Source organism: Miniopterus schreibersii (genome assembly GCF_964146895.1).
Source record: "Miniopterus schreibersii genome assembly, chromosome: 10".
Lineage (NCBI taxonomy): Eukaryota > Metazoa > Chordata > Mammalia > Chiroptera > Miniopteridae > Miniopterus > Miniopterus schreibersii.
Genome location: NC_138110.1, coordinates 43,600,552 through 43,622,777, shown reverse-complemented (window position 1 = coordinate 43,622,777; position 22,226 = coordinate 43,600,552). Strand labels below are relative to the sequence as shown.

At 43.6% G+C, this 22,226-nt stretch overlaps 1 protein-coding gene across 11 annotated transcripts in view; it reads left to right on the top strand.

The window, feature by feature from the left end:
• Positions 1-1,256: 1,256 nt before the first annotated feature.
• EPB41L3 (erythrocyte membrane protein band 4.1 like 3) overlaps positions 1,257-22,226 on the top strand; it is a 210,059-nt gene continuing 189,089 nt past the window's right edge. For 5 of the 11 annotated variants that reach the window (XM_081149599.1, XM_081149595.1, XM_081149600.1 and 2 more), the window contains exon 1: positions 1,304-1,586. The gene's annotated coding sequence lies outside the window, so the exon portion shown is untranslated. Of the gene's footprint in view, positions 1,587-22,226 lie in introns of all 11 variants that reach the window. The other 6 variants (XM_081149592.1, XM_081149587.1, XM_081149578.1 and 3 more) reach the window with 3 other exon arrangements.

Below are 22,226 nucleotides of genomic sequence, written 5' to 3'. Positions count from 1 at the left end.
GAAACAAATCTCATGAAATGATTAAAATGCAAGGAACTGGTGCTATGAAGCAGTTGTTCAAGTTACTTAGCAACAGTTTACAGGGAGTGGTTTCTTGACTGATGCCAACTGTCCCCAATATGCCCTGTAAAGAGCCACCTTCTGACTTCCTTTAGTAAGGCCCCTTTCCTCCTGCATCACCCTGCTGAGGATTCTACAAAGCACAGCTTGACACGAGTTTGCCTGTGCTCGCTTTGTTACACTTAACGGTGACTCACCTGCACTTGAAAAACATAGACTATTCCCTAACGGGCTATGAAATGTGCTATTTGGGAAGTTCATTTTGAAATGTTATTAATGGGTATGCTTGGCAATGTAGCTCTTTCGCATAGATACGCCCAGAAGTAGACGTTTCTGGTTGATTGGATGGCTTTCCAGACGTACTTTTCATATTTTTATAATCTTTTACTCCTCCAAAAGATTTTACCAAATCAGTATTCCAGAAAGCATGGCTTCAGCAGCTATTAAGAGGCAGAGTGAAGAATGTAATGGAATGCTCTGGGAGACTGGTCAGTGAACTCCTGTCCCAGCCTTTGGGGTGCGAGTGGAAAGAGAAAGAAAGATAATGTTCACTTAAAAGGCCAAGAGTTGTGCAGAGCACAGACCTCTTACGTGCAACAGCATACGTTTTCCTGGCCTGGACTTGCAGCCTCAGAATCGAGCAAGCACTTGGCCCAAACGCTGGGCACCAATGGGGGTGGTGGGTGGGGCTTTTCGAGTGCTGGAGCCGGAGGCTCCTCCACGGCAGTGGTGCAGGTTAAGTGAGAAAAGACAGAGATTCCAGGACTATCTTCATATTTTAGCGCTTCGTGTTGTGAGAACTGGCCCAAACCACTTTCTGACGCACACCTTTGCACTGTTCGCCCTGTGACGTTAACTCTTTTCAGAGACTGCACAAATTTAATACCAGCAAAAGAAACGAAGTTGCCGGGTCCCCTTAAGGCGCAAGAAGAGCGTTTCTCACATCCTTTCTCTTTCTTCCAATCCCCGACCTACACAAAATTGTGTGTGTGTGTGCGTGTGTGTGTGCGCGTGTGCCGGATTCCTCCCCGCTTGCAAAAGCCAGAACAGCTCCGGGAACTCGCCGGCTATAAGGCCGGGGAGGCCTGGACGGAGCCCCACGCTCGGCGAGCCGGGGCTCGGAGGCGGGAGCAGGGCGGGCCGGATCGCGGGGACCGCCCGGCGCCCGGCACAGCCAACGAGCTGGCGGCGAGGGCGGGGAGGGCGGGCCAGCACCGGCGGGGAGGCGCGGGCTGTCACAGGCACCCGGCGCGCGCTGCAGGTGGCAACTTGGAGGTGCTACGGCGACCGCTACGGGAGGTTCCCGAGCCTCGCGGCCCCTTTCAGCCTCCGAGGGTCCTTTCCCGCCGCCGACCCTGAGCCTGGACCCGGGAGAATCCCGAGAAAAGCCGCCGCTGCGCAGGTACCTGTGTGCAGCTCTGCCACTCCGCTACCCTTGCGCTACTTTTTTTCTTCGAGGAAGGTTGTACCTGGGGGCTGCGAAGAGGCTCAGGAGGGGTTAGAGAGGAAGACTCCCAGTGACTCAGGTGAGCACCTTTCCTTTCCATTGACCCTTCCCTCTTCGCAGCCCTGCGCAGGCCGGGACGCGGGCTCGCCCGGTGGGCAGGGGCCAGGGCGCGGGCGCCTGCCCTTGGTTCGAGGTCGATGTGGGAGAGAGGAAGGGCCGAGGCTGGCCCGGCCAGGGGCTGCCTACCCAGGCCTGCCTGGAATCGGCAGGACTTCTGGAAGGGCACCCTGAGGCGAGAGACCGGCGGAGAGGAGCTTTAAGGTGGCCGAAGGGCTTGCACCTTGGCTTAAGCGGGCGGGGGTCGCCCCGGTGCGCGCCTTTCCGGAGCCGCAGCGAGAACCGGGCGCGGCGCCTCTGCGAACCCCGAGTGAGCGCGCCGAGCCGGGCGAGCGCACGAGCTCTTCAGTCCCTGCGATCCCCAGGCGCTGGAGGACGTCATCCCTCTCGGCTTCGGCAACTCCCCCTCCGCCCCTCTCTCCTCCACCCTTCCGCGCCCGCTGCTCAGCCTATTCGGAGATTCCCAGCCTTGGGCGACGCGCGAAGTGGTGGCTGCTGCCCCTCCCCTCCCAGCCCTCGCCCGAGCTGGAGCGCCCCGGGGTCCCGCTCCCCACCCCGGCCACCTAGTTGTGCGCTGGAGGCGAGTGGAGCTGTCTAGTTCAATGCGCTGAGAACGGCGGTGAGCGAGGGCTCGCTCTCGAGTGCTCCCTCTATCCATCCCCGCCCCACTGCAGTTTGAACCCCTGGTCCAATGAGCAGAGTCTCAGAAGCCAAACCTTGCTCGCTCTGGGAAACTGGGAGGCCTCCTAGGATCGTGCGAGCATTGGAGAGGAGGCGAGAGTCTCTGCCTCCATCTGGGCGTTTCAGCTCCAATCTTAAAGTGAGCAGGGTCTCTCTGACCTCCGCGTCCCGCTCGCGGCGTCAGATAGAGAGAGAGAGAGAGAGAGAGAGAGAGAGAGAGAGAGAGAGAGAGAGAGAGAGAGAGAGAGAGAGAGAGAGAGAGAGAGAGATCCTCCGAGAGGCAGTGGAGCAACATCCCGCTCCGCCAACCGGGCCGAGCCAAAGCCCCCCCCCCCCCCCCAGCCGCTCACAGCGAGGGGCGCGCAGCTGCATCCCAGCAACTCAGCGCAGCTGGCTCCTCTCTCCGGCTCCAGCTACAGGCCTCCACCTAGGCGCGTCCCAGGGTGAAAATCATCTGGCCAGAGGGTGCGGGTGGGGGGTCGAGGAGCTCCTGAGGTGAATGAAGCGGTTTTGCAAAATCCACGGGAGCGCCCCTCCCCGGGCATCTCATCCTCCGCAGCGCGGCTGTAAGGACCTCGTGTGGAGGCTCGCGGAGGCGGCTGAGCGCCCTGGGAGGGCGTAGTGTCATTCGGAGTCGAACTTAGGGCCGTTAAGCACCGAACTCCCTTTGCCTCGTCTTGCTTGCGCCCGGGAGCTAGGGGCCGCAGGGCCCAGGGCCGGAGGGGGACGTGCTGCACAGGAGGTGGGGTAGTTGGGACCAGCTGCGGGGAGGCGCCCCCGAGCCCGCGGCCGGGTGGCCCTGGGCCGGCGTGGGAGGGCACGTCGGGCTGCTGCGGGCTCGCTGGCGCCCGGAGTTGCGCTGGAAGTTGAGGTCTGGTCCGCACTGCGCGGCGACAGCCCTCCCGGCGGCTGCGGGCTCAGAGCGAGCAGCGACGCGCAGCGTTCCGCTGTCCCCTGGGCCCGCCGGCCTCAGCTTTCTCCTTCCATTACGCAGAAGTGAAGCCTGTACGCCGAAAGCCTGGGGTGCTGGCGGCGAAAGCTGCTGCGGAGCTAGGGGCGGTGTCCAAAAGACTGGCACAGAAAAAGTGCCAGGGATCCGGTGGCAGTGTCGATAGGGCGGATGTGAGCGCCAACAATCCCCGAAACCGAGCCCCACTGACCTAGCCCAGAGGTCCAGCTCCTGCCCTTGGCGCCGCTCTCCGGGGGGACCGGGTGTTAGAGCCCCCCCCCCCCCCCCCCCGCCAACCACCACCCCAGGCTCGTGGACGACTCCTGTCTAATCCCTCCGAAGTGCACTGGATTAAGACTGGACCAGGAGAGGGCTGGGATCCATGAAATGAATGAAAGTGGAAGTGACCGTGAATCCCAAATCTAATTCTGGTTTAAATCTAAATTCCATTTGATTAGAAACAAACTAATATGGTAGAGTGGGGTCTGAGCGGTGGCCCCTATGTTGCATTTCTCCTATTGACAGTTCCTGAAGGGCCCTATAAGTTTTGTCCTTTCCACACTAGAATTGTGCTGCATGTGGGGGAGTGGTGGGGGTGGGTCCTTATATCCCTACATTAAATTTACAGCAGGAAAGGAGTGAAGTTCAGGTTGGTTTTAAAAGGCCTTCTTCCCCTTCCCTTGTCTGCCATAGGTATTTCCCAGCTGGATCAATTCCCATTCAGACTTAAGTGTCACCAAAGAGTTAAAAATCCTCTCCTGTAACATTAATTTCCAAAGAGGATTTTAAAGTAGGCATCTTAGACCATGTAGTCACCTCAGGAAAACACTCTCTGTTCTGAGGAGCAGAGGTATAAAACCAAAATTTTATAATTAGATACTCAAGTTATTGGAGCTATCCTTACTAGGAAGTAAGTTATTGAGGGCAGGGCTCTATCTTTCTCATCCTCGTATCCCCAGGGTCTGGTAGATAGTAGGCGTTCAACAAATGTGTAGGCTGGGGCTTATAATTAAGAACATTGGCCTGAAAAGGCATTTAATAATTTCTAGAATCAATCATTATTTAAAACAATATTAAATTAGTTATAATAGTCGTTTTGAGGAGTAATATGTATTGTTTAGTTACATATACATATTTTTAAACTATTTGGGATTGGTGAAATCACTTTAAGTAATAATACACTTAAGCTATTAGGAAATTTAGAAATAATAGAGAGTTGCATGGTTGAAGTCCCTCTATAACAGCCTCTGATTGAGTATGTCAGAAACAGAGCTATCATCCTACTTTCACAAGTATTCTGTGCAGTTTATATGAATCATTATTCAAATGTTAGGAACACAGGAGTGAGCATGACAAGGCCTCTGCCCACACATTCCAGTTGTTGAGCCAAAAAGGAAACATGACCTTGATGTTAATGTACAGAAATGTGAGGAACTTCAGGGAACTCAGCAAAGTGATCCCACCCTATGAGTGGCAGCAGCAACGGAGACTTCACTGGGGATGGGTCTTGTGGTTTGGATTTCGAGGAGGAGATGATTAATCAAAACCTTAAGTCAGGACAGTTGGCTGTGAATAGTTCACTAAAAAGATCCAGGGAGCCTGGTGAGTCACAGTCCACCCTGGGCCACTTCCTCATCTGGAAGAGAATGGTAATTTTCACCTGCCACACCATGAGGATTCATTTGCATTCAGTTATCAGAAGCACTGGGAAAGGAAGCGTGAGACCTAGCACGTGGAACATAGGATTGTCCGATTTGGAACTAGTTAACCAAGAATAGCGAGACACACGATTAATTAGAAAATAGGACTTCCAGTGGAGAGCTGCTAAAGAGGCTAGACATTTTAAAAGCTGTTGAACCATGTCTTCACAGAAAGATGGAGAATATAAATAGCCGTTAGAAAGTTTATGATTTGTCACACTGCCAGGAAGTCAATGAAACTGCAATATAGAAATCAAAGTGGCCACCAAATTGCTGAGAAGAAAATAATTCATTTTGTTTTCATGCCAATTGAGTAGCATGTGTGGCTTTTGTCTGGGAGCATTTGCTGTCAGGATGACATGACCTGTATAAAAAGCAGGTCTGATAGATGTCCAGCATGTGTTCTGACATGCTGCGGGTCACATAGCCCAAAGCTAACACAGGGGATCAGATCTTGGTGGGACTGTGGATGGAATGCAAGGCATGGGAGCTAAAAGTACACTGTCTTGGAATCCTCTATAATGAGTGAGTAGCTAACTGGGTTAAAAGCAATGAGGAGACATGGAATGGCACTGAATATAATTGGGGCTGGTTAGAAAAGATTTCAGTCAAGTAGAATGACTGGAGCTCAGAACTGGAGAAAATAGGTGAATGGGTAAAGGAATGCATGGTAGTGCTTAACATCGAGAACTCTGAACTCAAAGGAGGAAGAGAGCTATCCTTTCTTAGGGTGGTGGAAAAGCAAGGACATAAATCAGAACTCAGCCTTCTCACTGCTGACGCCAGCACGGTAGGTAATGTCCCTGAGCCACAGCATCCCCATCAGTAAAATGGGGATAAGAGGGCTTCCTGGTGAGGAGTCAGTAACATGTGAGACACCTAGCTGCCCTGCCCACAAGCTTCTGGTTTTCTAGACTCAGGAGTGTACGTTGCCAGATGAATTATCACCCTGTTTTTATCTTCAGCCTCCATTAAAAATCTAGTCTCACATTTCTAACTGCCAAGTAGATATTTTAACCCAGCTGTTCAGACTGAATATGTCTACTAATGTCATTCATCAATTTCCTCCTCTCTTCCCTGACCCCAGTACAGCAGGTCCTGAGTCGCCAGGCGGGAGCCCTGGTCTCCATTCTTCATGCCGTCTTCTTCTCACATTGCTCCCCCACAGTCACACACACCAGAAATGTCAGTGGTCAAGTTGTGGTGACTCCCATTGTCACTTCCTTTCTATCCCATTGCCACCAGTCCTACCCCAGGCCTGCTCAGACCGTGTGGTCATCCTTCTAGCCCACTCTCATCCCAACCCCCCCTCACTTCTGCTCCCAGCTCAATCCTTTCACAGAACAGCTTTGATTATATCAGTCCCTGGCTCCAAACCTCAAGTCCCTCCTGTGTCCTACAGGGTAAGGTGTAAATCCTCTAGACTTACACTCAAACCCTACCCTCTGTCTGCACGTTCAGTGTTGTCTCCCACTGGCTCCAGCAGGACACACACTGCACCTGTCGCCATTTCCGAGGCAGACTGGAGAGTTTATTTCTATGTCCTTTGCTTATCCGTTCCGTTCACCCGAATTGCCCCTCCTCACCCTGTCTTCATCGTGAAATCCTACCAGTGTCTGAAGGCCCAACTCAAACACCACCTCCTGATGATTTTCTAGATTATCCTTAGGAGGTCTCTGTCCCTCCTCTTTCCTTTGGCAGCTCTGTTTTTTCCTCTCACATGGCACATACCTTGTCTTTATTCTTTAGTGTGTTTCTATTGATTGAGAAGTTATTCATTTTTGAAGTCACCACTAAGTGGTGCCCAGAGTGGGAGCTCAATAACTCTTCATTGAGTGAATGATTGCGTAGGGCTGCCTGAGAAGGGCGATAACAGAAGGAGAAAAATCTTCCAAACCCAAGCCATGTCAATATGAGAGAGCAGCCAGCCCTTGACTGCATCTTTACAGGCAAAGTGGAAAAGAAACAATTATCTGGAAACTTCACGAACCACCCTCTATCTCGGTTTGGTCTAATTATATGAATAATTTAAGCTTTGGTAGCTGAAAGAATCTTTATCATTATTAACATTCTTCATTGTAGAAATGAGCGTATGTGAGCTGGACAGAGCTTTCAAAGGCAGACTAGCATGTGGAGAGCCAGGCTGATAGTGACTGGGCTGAAAGAAAAATGAGATGTGCTGGGCAAGATGCCCATTAAGTGCTATAAGCACTCAGAAATATGTGAGAGAATTAGTGGTTTGGAGCTGATACATTTGTCTGATCTAGAATCTCTTTTAGGAAGCTTTTCATCTGGTTCCTATCATGGCTTCTTGAAATACAAAATACTGTCATGCTGCATGTGTTCATTAGCATGAGTAGTAATTCAATTGTTTCTTATCTAGAAGAATGAAAAGACTAAGCCATTCCTCGAGTATATGTGATATATTTGAGTACAGGTGGAAAAACAAATTATTGTAGAAAGATACCAGTTTCCATATTCCACAACAGAAATGCTTCTAAACAGTCTTAAAACTTCAGAGGATAAGCACATCTTCATCAAATAATTATAAACAGCCCATTGCACACAAGGAATGAACAAGTAGAAAAAGCCAACAACAGGGCATGATCGGGTACTGAGGTTTAAAGAGTTAGGAATTAGACACTTGGTTATAATGTTAGAATCACATACTCAAACCTTTTCTGAAATATGATAAATTGCATGGATCTAAGTGATCAAGAGCTGACATGTATGTGTTTTATAGATTTTGACACACGGTATTTATAAAGTTTAGATAAATATGTTTCAAACTGGAAAGATGTTGGTCATCCGCTATGTGAAAACACTTGGCCACACATGTGTGATCCCTATCAGGACACTGTTCCAAACTCAGGTCAGCTGACAGTTTACTTAGCCTCTGTCAGCCACAGCATCTTCATGGACATACAGAAACAATAGTATTTCCTACATCACACAGAGGATGAAAAAAGCTAAATGACGTCATAAAGTGATACACATGATATTTTCATTACTAGTCTGATAGTTTTTAAAAATCAGCATCATGCCATACAAATCTCTCCTCCTCTGTAACCCCTTCAATATAAATGTACACTGTGGAAGATTCACCAGAGCAAATTCAAATACAATCAGAGACTCAGCTTCACCTTTAAATAGAAAATTTACTTTTTTCCCCCAACAGCCGCAAACTTCTGCAGAGCTAAATCATCAAAGCAGGAGTCCGTGTAGGGCAAAGATTATGTGGATAAGCTAGAGAAGTCTGATGATTTCAAACAGGTTAAAATAAATTTGCATTCCACCTAAAATAGTTGTTTCTTTGAATGTTGGATGCCCTTTTTAGTTTGCCTTGTAAATAAGAAAATATCTATACAAAATGAGAATGTTTAAAAATATATGCCCTGCAAGCCCTAAAGAGCAGAATAAACATGGTGATACAATATAAAATGAGCCAGGTAGCCTTGCTGTTATGTTCAGTACACACCCCAATGTTTAGGAAGTCTTAGGGTAGTATCTTTCGGAGCAGAGGGGGCAACATTCATATGTGGGCGGATGCTGGAATGGGGACACCTAAAAGGTGCCGTCCTTTGCCTGTCTTTCCTCTCCTTCATAGTGTTGTGCTTTCATGCCAAAGCCTCAAACACACTTTCATCATGGTCTTAAGAATGACTTTCAATATGGATCTTTAAATATTGTTTAAAAGATGTCATTTTTAGGGAATGTTCTCTCTACCTTCACTACCTTCCACACTCTTATGAGCTAAGCTGCTGTCCCCCACCTGTATACACATGTCACCATACACACGATCAGTATTAGTCTGGATTCCCTTGGAAACAGACCCTGAGACAGGGATTTGACAAATAAGAGACAAGCGACACACTCACCTAGCTGCACCTCAGTACCAGTAGGTTCTAGCTGAATGTCTGGAGACATTAACACCTAAGTTTTCTGAGTTTAGTCTCTTCTTCTGCAAAACTAGTTTAGAAAAACCTACCTAGCAGAGCTAGAAATGATATTTATAAAATAAGTGGCGCATAGTGCTCAAACAAGTGTACCCATCTGTTTGACAGGTGATGTATATTTTATTAATATTTAATTCAGTATGAAAATTCATGTTTAGAAAATCAATTTTTACTTTCAATCTTTATGCTTCAAGCTTTCTGTCCTGATTACATTTATTTACTTTTTAATCATTAAAAAATAAACTTTGGTCCTGAATATATTTAAATGTAAATTTCTCTCTGCCACTTTTCACATTTTTAAATAATATCCAAAGCAAAATGCAATTAGAAAGATAGACCTAGTAATCCTACTGCAAAATGTTTCTGCCTTTTAAAGTGGGATAGAAATTATTTTGTGTGTCTGCCGTCTCTATATCTGCATCATTCATGTTGGAAAAATGAGTATCATAGACATGCATCTCTGTCTGCACTAAAATAATCTGTGACAAATTCATTTAGATTCCTTGATCTTGCAGGGGTCTACATTGATCACTTAATTACCAAGAAATTAGGTAAAATGGACATATCTGATCTGTTTTTTTAAAAGAGCACTTCAATTTATAGTGGACAAGAGTCACCCATGTTTCCCAAGCTAAAGAGCTTAATACCTGTAATACAACTGTATTTCTTTGACTCTATCACCAATGGTGATTCTAACCATACTCAGATTTCTCCTAACTGGCCTTAGGAATCCATGGGGATCTCTCTCCTGCTTGCAAAAGCAAATCCTCTCTGTGCTGCTTGCACCCAACCAATACTTGCTCTTATTCTGGCTACCATAGTGACATTTAACTTCAATGATCCCAAAGTCACCAATGGATGCCACAAAACCCAATGTCACCCAAGCCCAACAGAGAGTCACCAAAACTGCCAGAAGGTGATATGTTCCTCAGCTTTCCTGAGGTCTGCCTCTCCCTGTGACCCCAGAAGGTCCAGCATTCATGTCCTCGCTTGGAGGCACCATCACACAGCAGTGCCACTGGGTGAATTCTGTGATTGCAATGAAATGACCCTTTTACTCAGGACTGGCACAGGGGTCTGGGTGCTGGGATGGAGGGTGGAGCAAGACATACACTGTGTCACACTCCAAGTCTGTTACAGCTTCCATGTTTTCATATAAAATGCCTGGTACATAATAAATGCTTCGAGCATGTGTACCCAACTTGTAAACTTACAAAACTTTGGAATTTATCAAGTAAGCAAAGGGGAACTATGGAAGGATTTTATGCAGAAGAGTAATACAAGGGGGTTAGATATAGAAAGGTTACCCTGGCTATGGGTAGAGAATGTTTGATGGCACAAGAGGATGGGAAGTTAGGTGCGTAGCCAGAAAGATTTGGCACCTGGCCCAGAATCCCACACTGACATTGGACCAAAGTTACGTACCTTGGTTCTCTTCTCCCTTCACCTGGGTTCTTTCCCAGGAGACTCCTTACTTTTTCTCTTTATGGTTAGCTATTGGAATAACTAAAGCTAAAAGTGTAGAGCTCTTATTATTTTTTATTTACTTATTTTTAAATATATCTTTATTGATTTCAGAGAGAGGAATGGAGAGGGAGAGAGAGAGAGAAACATCAGTGATGAGTCATTGATTGGCTGCCGCCTGAACGCCCCTGACTGGGGATCGAGCCCCGATCTCCTGGGTCCTAGGTCGATGCTCAGCCACTGAGCCACGCCTGGCTGGGCAGAGCTCTTGTTTTTAAGAGGTTGGATTGCTTAGATACTTTTCTCTCACAAAATGTATGACTCCTGGGGAATATTATCATGTTACAACATCATCTACATTTTACCTCTAAAGGATGAGTAATTTGTGCTATTCTTAGCTATTTGCTTCCTTTGAAAAATATATTATTAAAGTTTAAAATGAATTAGGTAATGCAACAATGAGTAGTGCTGCTGAAGTGTACGTGTAACCCGGCTGTCAAACCTTTTCACATAAAACATAAAACCTTTTGTTTTATGTCTCATACTTTTAATATACCTTTATTTTTTTAGGTTTTTCACATAGTATTTTGTCTTCAGTGTAGCTTTTCCCTCCCTTTGACACGGTTAGAAGATACCTAACTGTGTTTCAGGAAAAAGAAGCAGAGATGTAATTTTCCAGATTGTGGGTTCATCACCGCTTAATTTCCCTGGATGACAGTTTATTCATCTTTATGATAGAGCTACAGCTGCTTCAGCTTTCAAATCTACAATCCTAAAGCATCATCATAGATTAAAACTATTTTGCTTTTTAAACTTATAGCATAAACTTCATGATAATTTCTACAGGTCAGTGTTATTGAAACATAATTTTGCCCTAGCCAATGTTGCTTAGTGATTAGAGTGTTGGCCTTGCACAGAAGGTTGCGGGTTCAATTCTAGGTCAAGGGCACATACCTGGGTTGTGGGTTTGGTCCCGGCCCTGGGTTGGGGTGCGTGCGGAAGGCAACCAATGGATGTGCCTCTCTCACATCAGTGTTTTTCTCTCTCTCCCTCTCTCTCTCTCCCTCCCTCCACTCTCTGGGGGGGGGGGGGGAAATATCCTCAGGTGAGGATTAACAGAACAAAAAAAATAACATAATTTTGACATGAAGAAATGAAAATATCATTTTTCACAGGGTCTGTTATACAAAAAATACTAAATAATAACAATAATAGCAATAGTAATATTATTACTATGGTAAGTAAGCATAGCTAATATAGTTTTATTCTCTGGATGATTGAACACATTAACCTGATGACAGTTAATCTATTGTTTTTCTGAATTGGTTTAACACTTTTACCGTTTAACCATGTTACCTGGAGTTTTATTTTATTTTTGTCTTCTTTCACTTTTCTGCATAAGTTTGGGTGATTTCAAAGATGTTCTGGGTAATCTTTACCAAGCCTAGTAAAATGATTTTCTATGTGGTTCCCATTAAAATCTATTGAAATGATAGATGCTGGCTAAAGCACAGCACTTTCCCGGCCTCCATTTGGCATAAGAAGAGGGAGTTGCTAGTTCTATCTGCCTGGCTGTTAGTCTAGTGGAAGATAAAAGTTCAGTAGCAGGGCAGGAATGTAGTAAGTGGCTTCAGCTTTGAGCTGCTTACATGATGCTTCAAAGAACAGCTCGGCTGAACCACCAGCACTTTCCAGGGCAGTGCAGCTAATGGACTGCCTGGTAATGAGTTGATTTGGGGAAAAGTGTCTGACCCATAAAATTATTGCTCTAACCAAAAGTATAATTGAAGTAAGACTGAGGATAAGAGTTGAGAAGAGAAAAAAAATTACAAGGAAAGAATCATTTCTTCACCTTACACTTCACTGTGCTGGACATGGATGAAAGTGACTGCTGTGAACCATGGACTCCATAGAGCAAATTGCTCTGTGTTCACAGAAAATTAATCAGAATCAATGAAACACTTCCTTCCTCTTGGGCTGCCCCTTGCCACTGAACATCACCCTAGCCTCCCAGTGCTGTCCTTTTACATATAGCACATAGTAGGTGTTCAGTAAATACAAATAATTATGCCTTGATTTAGCATTCTAAACTAGGATAGAAATCAGAGCGTATCTGTTTATGTATTTCAAAAAAGCTTAAGTGGCTGAGTTCATCAGAGTAATATTTTAAAGATCTCTATTAAGTCTCTCCCTCCAACTTCAGCAAGCACCTCCTTAAAGACACCAAACAGCCAGAGTGCCCTGAGCATGTGCGTTCTACCAGAGCTGAAAATACTTGAGTTCTGTTCCAAATGCTTTCTTTTCTTGCTGGTTGGGTGGTTTTGTTGTTGTAGAGACAAGCTGAACATGTGAGTATGAAGTTGCTTGCTGGAGACTGATGGCATAGTTCTTACCCATTTTTTGTTGACTCTTCTCTGTTCACAAAGAGACACACTGAATTCAGGAATTTGCTTTTTCTGCATTGACCTACTAAAGTAGCAATTTGCACATGATGTGAAAGCCAACATCAAAGATGTGGGCAAGGCCAAGTCAATGACCTCTGAGTGTTTTGAAGCCTTTTATTTTTCAACAGCATTCACAAGGAGGAGAAACGAGGTTTCAGTAGTGTCCTCTGCCCTTTAGACACAAGTTGAGCAATGCTGACCTAGTCTTCCTCTTTTTTTGAGCCCCTGGTTTTTAAAAACTCTTTGTATCTCCCCCATGAGGAATGCCTGCATATCTCATACTTTGGGAGGTTTGGCATTCCTCTTCTGAGTTATTTTTCAAAGCAGAAGATAAGCAGTGATCAAAGAGTAGTTCAATAGATGCTGTGCATTTTGTTTTTAAAAAGCATGGAAATGCTTCTTTTCTTCAGCCTCTGTCTCTTTTGCCCTAGGGATGAAAAGATTACAGTGATAAAAGGCAGAGACCTACTTTCTGAATATAGGCATTCCCCATGCTACCGATGAGTCAGTTTTCCAAAAGTGCATTTGTCAGTGGTTGTTTGGAATTTTGGGTTCTTTGCCATGGGAAAAGTTGTTACAAATTATGGCTAGGTTTCCAGGCTAGCCCAGACAACTATATTCGATCTACAGTATTAAAAAAAAAAAAAAAAAAAAGGTCACAATTACTAATTATAGTTGTGAGACTCTAGAACAGGAAGCCACGTGGATAGTCTAAGGTACAAATCTTTGGGTGAGTATAAAGTGCTTTGTATTCCCTTCCTGAACCCTTCATCTATTTTCTTGTGCCCATTTCTCTGGGCTCTGGTGTTCATGTGCTATGTTGAGCCATACTTTTATGTTTATAATTAGATTTTTACTTCCTAAAGTATACTCCTTGCTCCAAATTTATTACCTTCTCTCTTTCTCAAATAAAACCACCATTTTCTTAGTTTTGCTCATCTAACTCGGTAATAGTAGCAAAGCAATCTGATTGAATTAATCATATTTTTGTGCAAAGGATAAATAACTCCATAATCCCTCCATTGCTATTTGCATTGAAAAGTAGAATATCCTGTAACTCGAGTCAAATGCAGGTTGTTGGGTGTACTTCAGTTTTATTTTCATTTAACATTTTTTACAAATGAGGTACTGATGGAGGCCTTAGGAATAAAAGTGTGAGTAAATAATGATGCTTATCACCTTATAGGGAAGCAAGTCTATAAAGACCAATAAACATGACATAAAGTGTGCTAATAATGAACTTAAAAAGAGAATTTTATGAAAGTATCAAATCTTACACATCGCTGGAGAGAAGCGACTAAATTGATAACAACAGTATTGAAAAACAGTTATGCATTATCTTCTAAAGACTGCGCATTGTCCAACATAGTAATTCTGCCTGTAATTATATACTGTTGAGAAACTGTCACACATGCGCACCAAGAAATGTTTCAAAAATATCCAAAATAGCAAGAAACTGGAAACAACACAAATGTCTATGGACAGAAGAATAGATAAATGAATTATGACATATTCACAAAGTAAGACACTATACAGCCACAAAAATGAATGAACTATAGCTATAAACCAACCACATGGAGGAATCTTTTTTTGTGTGTGGGTTAAAATGTACTTTATTTATTTCAAAAGTTTTTGAATACTTTCTATGTTTCAAACAAGATTCATAATATCTTGGGGCTTAAATTTTGTTGGGTGCAGTTATGACTATATTGGTCTCATATTTAAAATGGATTTTTGTGTAGTGGTATTTTCACAAACTAAAAATTTAAATCTATCATTGTTCCTTTATGTTTTAATTATTTATTATTATTATTATTATTTTGTTGTTTATTTTTGTTTAAAATATCACAGATGTCCCTTTTTCTCCCCAATGACCCATTCCACCTCTTCCCACCTCCCTCCCCAGTCCTTCACCACACCATTGTCTGTGTCCTTGGGTTGTGCATATATGCATATAAGTTTTTTGGTTAATCTCTCCCCCTCCACCCACCCTCTCTCCTTCCTCCCTCTGACATTCGTCAGTCTGATCCATGCTCACATGCATGAATCTTGATACTGTTGATCAAAAGAAGGTGAAGAATATTGAATGATATAATACCATTTTTATAAGGCTAAAAACCATGCAAAACTTAATAGTATTTTTTTAGAAAAACCTATATGGAGGACTGAATGGCAGATGCAACAATATTCGCAATATTTTCATTACTCGTAGGTGGTGGGTTTACAGATGTTCAATTTATTATTATGCTTCACGGCTTACATGTGTACATTTATATGTATGAAATTATAGCATAATAAAAACATTTAATGCACATTTTTAAAGTGATCTTCTCAGTTTTGAGGAAACACAAAAGAGGGAATTGTCATATCAAATTGGGAAGGTTTCACAGGGGAAACTGTGTTCACCTGGACTTGAAGGAAAGGTATGGCTTTGAGGGTCAGACAAACGTTGAATGGTGGAAAGTGGAGAGGGAGAGTCGGGGGGGGGGGCAGAGAGAGAGGGAGAGGTAAACATATACATAGTGGGCTTGAGACAGAGTGACTTGGATGGGCTGCGTGGGAGCTGGAGGTATAAATCTGAAGTGGGAGAGGCGAGGGATGGGCTGTGTCATAGTATTTCTGTGCAAGGCAGCCAGGAGACTATGATGCCAATAATCCTTAAGAGCCCACTAGATTACCAAGAGAGTCAGCCAGGAAGGGAAAGAGAAGATATCGGGAATAGAAGTGGAGGGGGGGAGGAAACCCAGATAAAGAAAGCCATTTGGTGGAGGGTTGAGTCTGGAGGAGAGCCAGAGGGCACAGAACTAGGACCTCCCAGACAGAAGGGGGTTTCTGGCAAAGTTGTACTCCGAGACTGGCTCTGTCTTTGCCAGCAATTTATTTAGCGCAGGTTCACTATGGGAATTATAATTTCACAAGCCAGTAGCATGCAGGATGATATCTCTTAATAAGCCAATAAAGAAATAACACACTCTGAGCAAATGACAGATCAATCACACTATCATGCCAGGCAAGGGGAGATAAAAAAGAATAAAGTCCAAATTTAACAGAAGTGTACCTTTTTATATGAGTTTGATTTCTCGGGAGACATGGCTTGTCCAACTGTGAGCTGACATCCAGCTGTAAAAAGAAAGTCCCTAGTTGCTAGAGCACGATGCTAGGGAAAGGAAGGTGCCAGGGTTGGCAGGCATGCTGGGCTGCCCCGAGGGCCATCACTCCGGGACCATTGCAGGACTTAGTACCACTGCCAGCCAAAGAGTCGCCTTGGCCACCACAGCGGCAAGTGTCTCAAGCTCTTTGGAGAGCTGTTTAAGTCAGCAAAGTGTGCCTTGCCCACACCGAAACTCTCGAATAGTCCTCACAAACTCTCAGCATTTGTAGTTTCAATGACCTCTTACTGTAGTTGCTTCTCCACATGTTCTGTTCTTATCAATGAGCCCCCAGCCAGGCCCCTTAGCAGCTAAGCGGCAAAGTGCTTATGGGTGACAGTGCATGAGATGTTGATGTCCTGACACAACTTACTTCATTCGGATATCAAAACAATTTACTTCTAGAAACAAGTTGTGTGGTTGTTTTTCCCCTTTGGCATAAACAAGTGAATGAAAACAACTTCACTCATCATAAACAAATGGATTTGAAATCTCATTAAACCAATACACAGTAGACATGTGGAGGGAAGGATTACAGAGCATAAAAGAGGGTTGTCCGCAGAAAAAGGGGGTAAAGAGAACCCATCAGAAGAAGAGGGTAAATGAAATCCGGAATCTACTCTAGACAAACCTTAAAGCCAAAAGAGCTGATAGATGCCACATCTATCGAGTTTCCGTGTCCAATGGCAGGGATGAAGTTATCAACCAAATCATCAAAGGACAGAAGATTCTGTTTTCAATATATTCATTAATTACAGACATCCATCTTTATTATAAGTACATTTGCCCTCTTTCTACTTCTCTCTCTTGAAAAATACCTTTTTGTCTGTATATACATCCTAGTTACCTAAAAGTTGAGCAGCTTTTGGACTGCCTACGGCAATAGGAAGAAAAGGGGAAGAAAGAAGAAAAGAACCGCCACCCAGGGAGGGGCTCTATTCATGAATTGTTCTCACCTGAGGGCTGGAAAAAGCTTTATTTCCAGCCTTTGCCACATCTCTGTAATAGGGAACATTAAGAAATAACAATCAAGGTGCACAGGGCGAGTGACTCAGCCAAGCCAAAGTCAGTTCAAAAGAGACAGACTGTCCCTGTGGTTTCTCTCCTTGTTCCACGCCCCTCAAAAGCGTACACAAGAAAAACAGAAGCACCTTCTTAAAATGTTTCAATTGGATACACTGAGAAGTTTAATGCCATGCTTTTGCTTTTGCTTTTCTGCTCAGATGTCATTAGCATTTTTAAATGATAAGCCAGAGACTTGGTGTTTTACCATCTCAGTCTTGACGGAAGGTTCTAATGCCTTGTCAGTTGCTTCCTTTAAGGCACAGGCTGTCCCCTCAGTCATGCTGTCCCTGGAGAAGGTACTTTGATAAAATTTTTGCTGTGACCAACCTTGTCCCCTCATTACACACATTCACGTACTTTGACATGGCCTAGATCTATCTTTTCTCACTGATTTGCTCACACGCAATTATTTTCTTGTTATTAAAACCATAATCATGCTTTCAGTGCTATTTATTCCTGGAAACTGCATATTAAAAGAATTATTTTTATCTCGCCGACACTACAGTTACAACTCATAAATTTTATCATCATGGTGCATGAATGTCGGCTCCATAACTTCTGCCTTTAGCTGCTGGATAAAGAAAGAAATGAGGTTTTGGGGGGTTTTCCTTAGGAGGGAGGGGAGTGCAGAGGGGACTTGAGAATGAATAGCTTACAACAACTTCTGAGGGAAGAGGTACAAAAGAGCCAACGGGGAGAGCAGAGAGGGTTTGCCAGAGCACAGGAGGGCCTCACTGAGCTCAGAAAAGGCCCTTTTTATGGGAGCTTCATTGCCTCCCACCCCACACAGCACCATCCCCAAAGTATGAGCCCATATGAGCCCAGACCCCAATGCTGGCTTCATTGGAATGTGGGCACCAGTATTGGGAGATAAAAGGAGTCTCCTCTATAAACATTGCCCACTTCCAAATTAACCATCAAGTTGGCTTTTAAAGGTAAGTACAGTACAGACACTGCACCTGGCCATGTAGGGGGAATTAATCTTTTTGAAGACAACCTTGAGATCCATTATAGGGTGATGGAGCTTTAGGATAGAGATTTATGAGTTCATTTTTAAAAATAATGAATCATTATAAGGTGGAAAAGGAAGCTGAACAGTGAATGATTCTGTATAACTCACATACAAAGAAAGGGACTGTAACTGCAGCCTCCTACATGTGTGGAAAGGCTCATGTTGCTCCTAGATAAAGACCAGAAGCCTTCACACGACCACTGGGGTCTGCTCCTGCTTCCTGGTCTCCTGTCCTCTGCAGCCTCATCTCGGGTCATTTGCTCTCTTGCCATCTGCTCTAGACACAGAGGTTCTCAAACATTTTGGTCTCAGGACCTCTATATATTCCTAAAAATGATTGAAGACTGCAAAGTACTTTTATTTATGTGTTATATCTACTGATATTTACCACATTAGAAATTACAACTGAGAATTTTTTAATTCACTTAAAAATAACAATAAAAGTCCATTCTGTGTTAACATAAATATTTTTATGAAAGTTAACTATGTTTTCCAAAACAAAAATAATGTAGGGTAGAGTGGCATCACATATCTATTTAATATTTGGTTTAATAGAGGAGAATGGGTTTTTATGTCTGCTTCTGCATTAGAAACTGAGGGTGAGACATCATACACAATGTAGCTTCTAGAAACTTCTACTGTACGCTCCTGAGAGAATGACAGTGAAAAGGCAAATAATGTGTTAGTATGATTAGGAAATGTTTTAACCTCGCGAGCCTCCTCGCAGAGTTTTAGAGACCTCCCAGGGTCCTGCACTGCACATTAAGAACCACCTACATGGGCCTTCATTTGGTTGGAATAAGCCAATAGGGCAATAGGGTGAAGGGAGGGGGAATGGGAGACAGGGTAGAAAGTGAGGATGCGGCTGCAGCCTGGCCTGTCTTATTTGGACCTTCCTGTCTTCCGGGAAGGAACTGAGCATTCCTGCCAGAGGCGGACAACAATTAGGGCCATTCCGAAGCCCACCCTGAATTTACACTGCTTTGTATTTCTCAAAGGTCTGTTTTAAAGCATCATTTCATTCAATCTTTACCATAACTCTATGAGAAAAACCAGTTTATCTAGTATACTCCCTTTTCACTCAGGAAAACAGATATGTTTAGTGGCTTGTCAACGTTATCCAGCTCCTTAAGACCACTGAGCCCACACCTCCGATTCCCTAAGTTCTTTCCCCTATGTAAGTTGTCTCCCTCATTGGGAGGTCAACCCATGCGCACAGGGCCTGGTGATACAAATTGTGAGCAGAAGGGGATTGACAGCAGGTACTTCAAGTTACTTCCATTGTAGTAACTCATCTATTCACCAGTGTAATTTTTTTTTTTTTTTTTTTTTTTTTACTGATTCTTCAGCAAATAAAAATAGTAAACATATGAGAGAGAATCAAACTATATTCTTTGGCGATATAATTAAGGTTCACGTATCTGAAATGGGAAGAAAATTCACCATTCATTGTCAGGACTTGAGAGAGTAGATTAAGCAAAATGCTATCCACAACCTAAGTTGTTAAACTTTTAAAATACCCAGTGGACTAAGCAGAACTTGCATGGGCACTTTTCAAGGTGTCGGTGGACTTGGCTAGAAAGAGGGCAGCGTCCCCGCCCCGTTGGAGGTGTTGACTGAGTGCTGAGAGCCTGGCTCATCTCTGGTCTTTGTAGGCGTATCTGTCATTTCTTCCAATGCCTGTTAAGCAACTACTCTCATCCTACCATCTGCTGCGAGGATGACAAAGTTCTTGAATTTCTGCTAGGCTGCTTTCTATTCTATTACAAATCACTGCCTTTTGACACTTTATATTGAGTATTGACTTACACTTTCATTCAGTCTTTCCTTTGAAGACTGGATTTATACAAGGTGGCCAGATAGTTCCAAGAACCATTCTGATAGCAGTTTTTTAAACTGTAGTAAAATACACATGAAATTTAGCATCTTAACCGTTTCTAAGTGTACAGTTCAGTCGTGTTATCTACATTCACATCGGGCAACCAACCTCCAGAACTCTTCATCTTCCCATTGAATAGCAGCTCCCAATTCCCTTCTCCCCGAAACTCCTGGCAGCCCACCATTCTACTTTCTGTCTCTCTGAATTTGGTGACTCTAAGTACCTCATACAAGTGGAATCATACAGTATTTGACCTTTTGTGATTTGCCTACGTCACTTAGCATAACGTCCTTGAGATTCATTTATGTTGTGGCATGTGTCGGAATTTCATTCCTTTTTAAGGCTGAATAATATTCCACTGTGTGTATAGGCCACATTTTGTTTATCCATTTATCCGTCGATGGGCGTTTGGGTTGCCTCTGCATTTTGGCTATTGTGTGCGATGCTGCTATGAACAAATATCTTTCTGAGACCCTCCCTGCTTTCAATTGTCTCGAGACGACAGTAGCTTTTGATGGAACAAATTAGCAGTGTACATATGTAAGGCAGAGGCCTAGGAGGCTGCAGTGGAACCAAGGATCATAGGATTCCTCTAGCATGATCTTGGCTAGCAACCTGGTTTTCCAAGGTGATTGCTCCCATGGAGAGCCTACAACAGATAAACTGTTTTAAATGAAAGCTCAGTTTGGGGAGTTCCAGCTGCTTGAAAATGTTTATGTGATTTTATGCTGTGCCATTTCTTCCCTAATAGGGTAACTATCATGGTTCGGAGGATTAAAAACCAATGTATCCTAGAAACTCTATGCCATGTAAATTGTTTTCTGGGCCTACGTAGAAAAGGGCAATAATAATAACTTATTTATTTGACCCATTCTGTGAAGAATTCAGATTCTCTGGCTCTGACCTGGAGCACATCTACAACGGGTTGTTATTTATATTCTTTGAGAGTGTATGATTAGAATTATTTTAGTCAAATGCTTGTTGGAATGTGTAAACAATTTTACTTCATTCTCTGATTATGATTTTGAGTCAGCCTATGTCTTTTACCTCACCATAGACTTCCCCTCCCTATTCTAGGCCATGCTTGTTGTAATTTATTTTTATGTCCCTATATGTTCATGCAACTCTTTCATAGTATCTTTCTGGAAACATCTATTACATGTTCCTACGTGGCTTACATGTGTTTTCTCTTATTTGCCACTGCTAAGTGAAAAAGTTAATGGAAGATCTCTTTGGATCTCTCATGGATTATCTACCTTGTTTTTCTACGACTTTCTCCTTACCCCAGGATGTCTCGGCAGAGGGGAAATTCTAGAAGGGGGGCAACTCTTATTATCATGTTTAGTATGGGGGTAAGTTACTGCCAGTTGTGGAATTGTTCCTAAACTATTTTTTCTCTCTCTCTTTTTGTACACCTGCCATGTGTCACTCCTCCTGGAACCTGGAACCTGGAACATGCACCTGCCCATCATCTGGAAAAATGTTATCTCTGGGCTTTGGGACATGGATAACATGGGTGAGTCCTGAACTTAGTGTTAAAGCTGTTGATTTCTCTCTTTGTTTGTGGAAGAAGAAAATTGCCAAATGAAATTGTTTGATGGGAAAGTATCTTGGGCATCCAGTGCCTGTGTGCACGCACCTCATGTGCCTTTGGTTATAGCCCATCTTCCTGTGTTAGAGGGAAACTCTAGACACAAATGAAACAAAGAGGAATCAGAGTGAATGACAAAATTGATATTTGCTGTTGGTTTTCTTTTTCTCTTTTGGGTTTCTATGAACTCTAATAGTAGCTCTATATTACAAAGCAATTAGAAAATGTTCTGCATAGCTTGAAACTGAATTTTCTAAGGCTCTTGTTCAGTTGTTTCTATAAATCACACACCTCAAATATTCATAGCTATATTTGTGGCAGATAAAATGTATTTATTTTTATGATGTTGGCAATGTTTCTATTATAAACCCACTGGAAATAGTACATTGTTGATGGATTTACATTAAATGACTCATGAATCCTGACATGAATCCCACTTCAATAGATTCTTAGTAGATGGTTTCAAAACTTAAGGTAGCAAAACTATTAAATCTCAAATTCTAATTCTGTTCTTCTAAAACTGAGCAATAATGATGTTCAGGGCACTCAGCTGGGCTGCAGGCAGGACCAGGGCTGGGAGACAAGATTGTGTCTGCTGAGGGAGTTCTTGCTATGGAATGGGAACTAGAAAACAGGAAGGTTTTGAATACAAAAATTAGATTTTTTAAATGTATTTTTTTCTAGTTCTCAAGCATATGGGAAGCAAGATCCC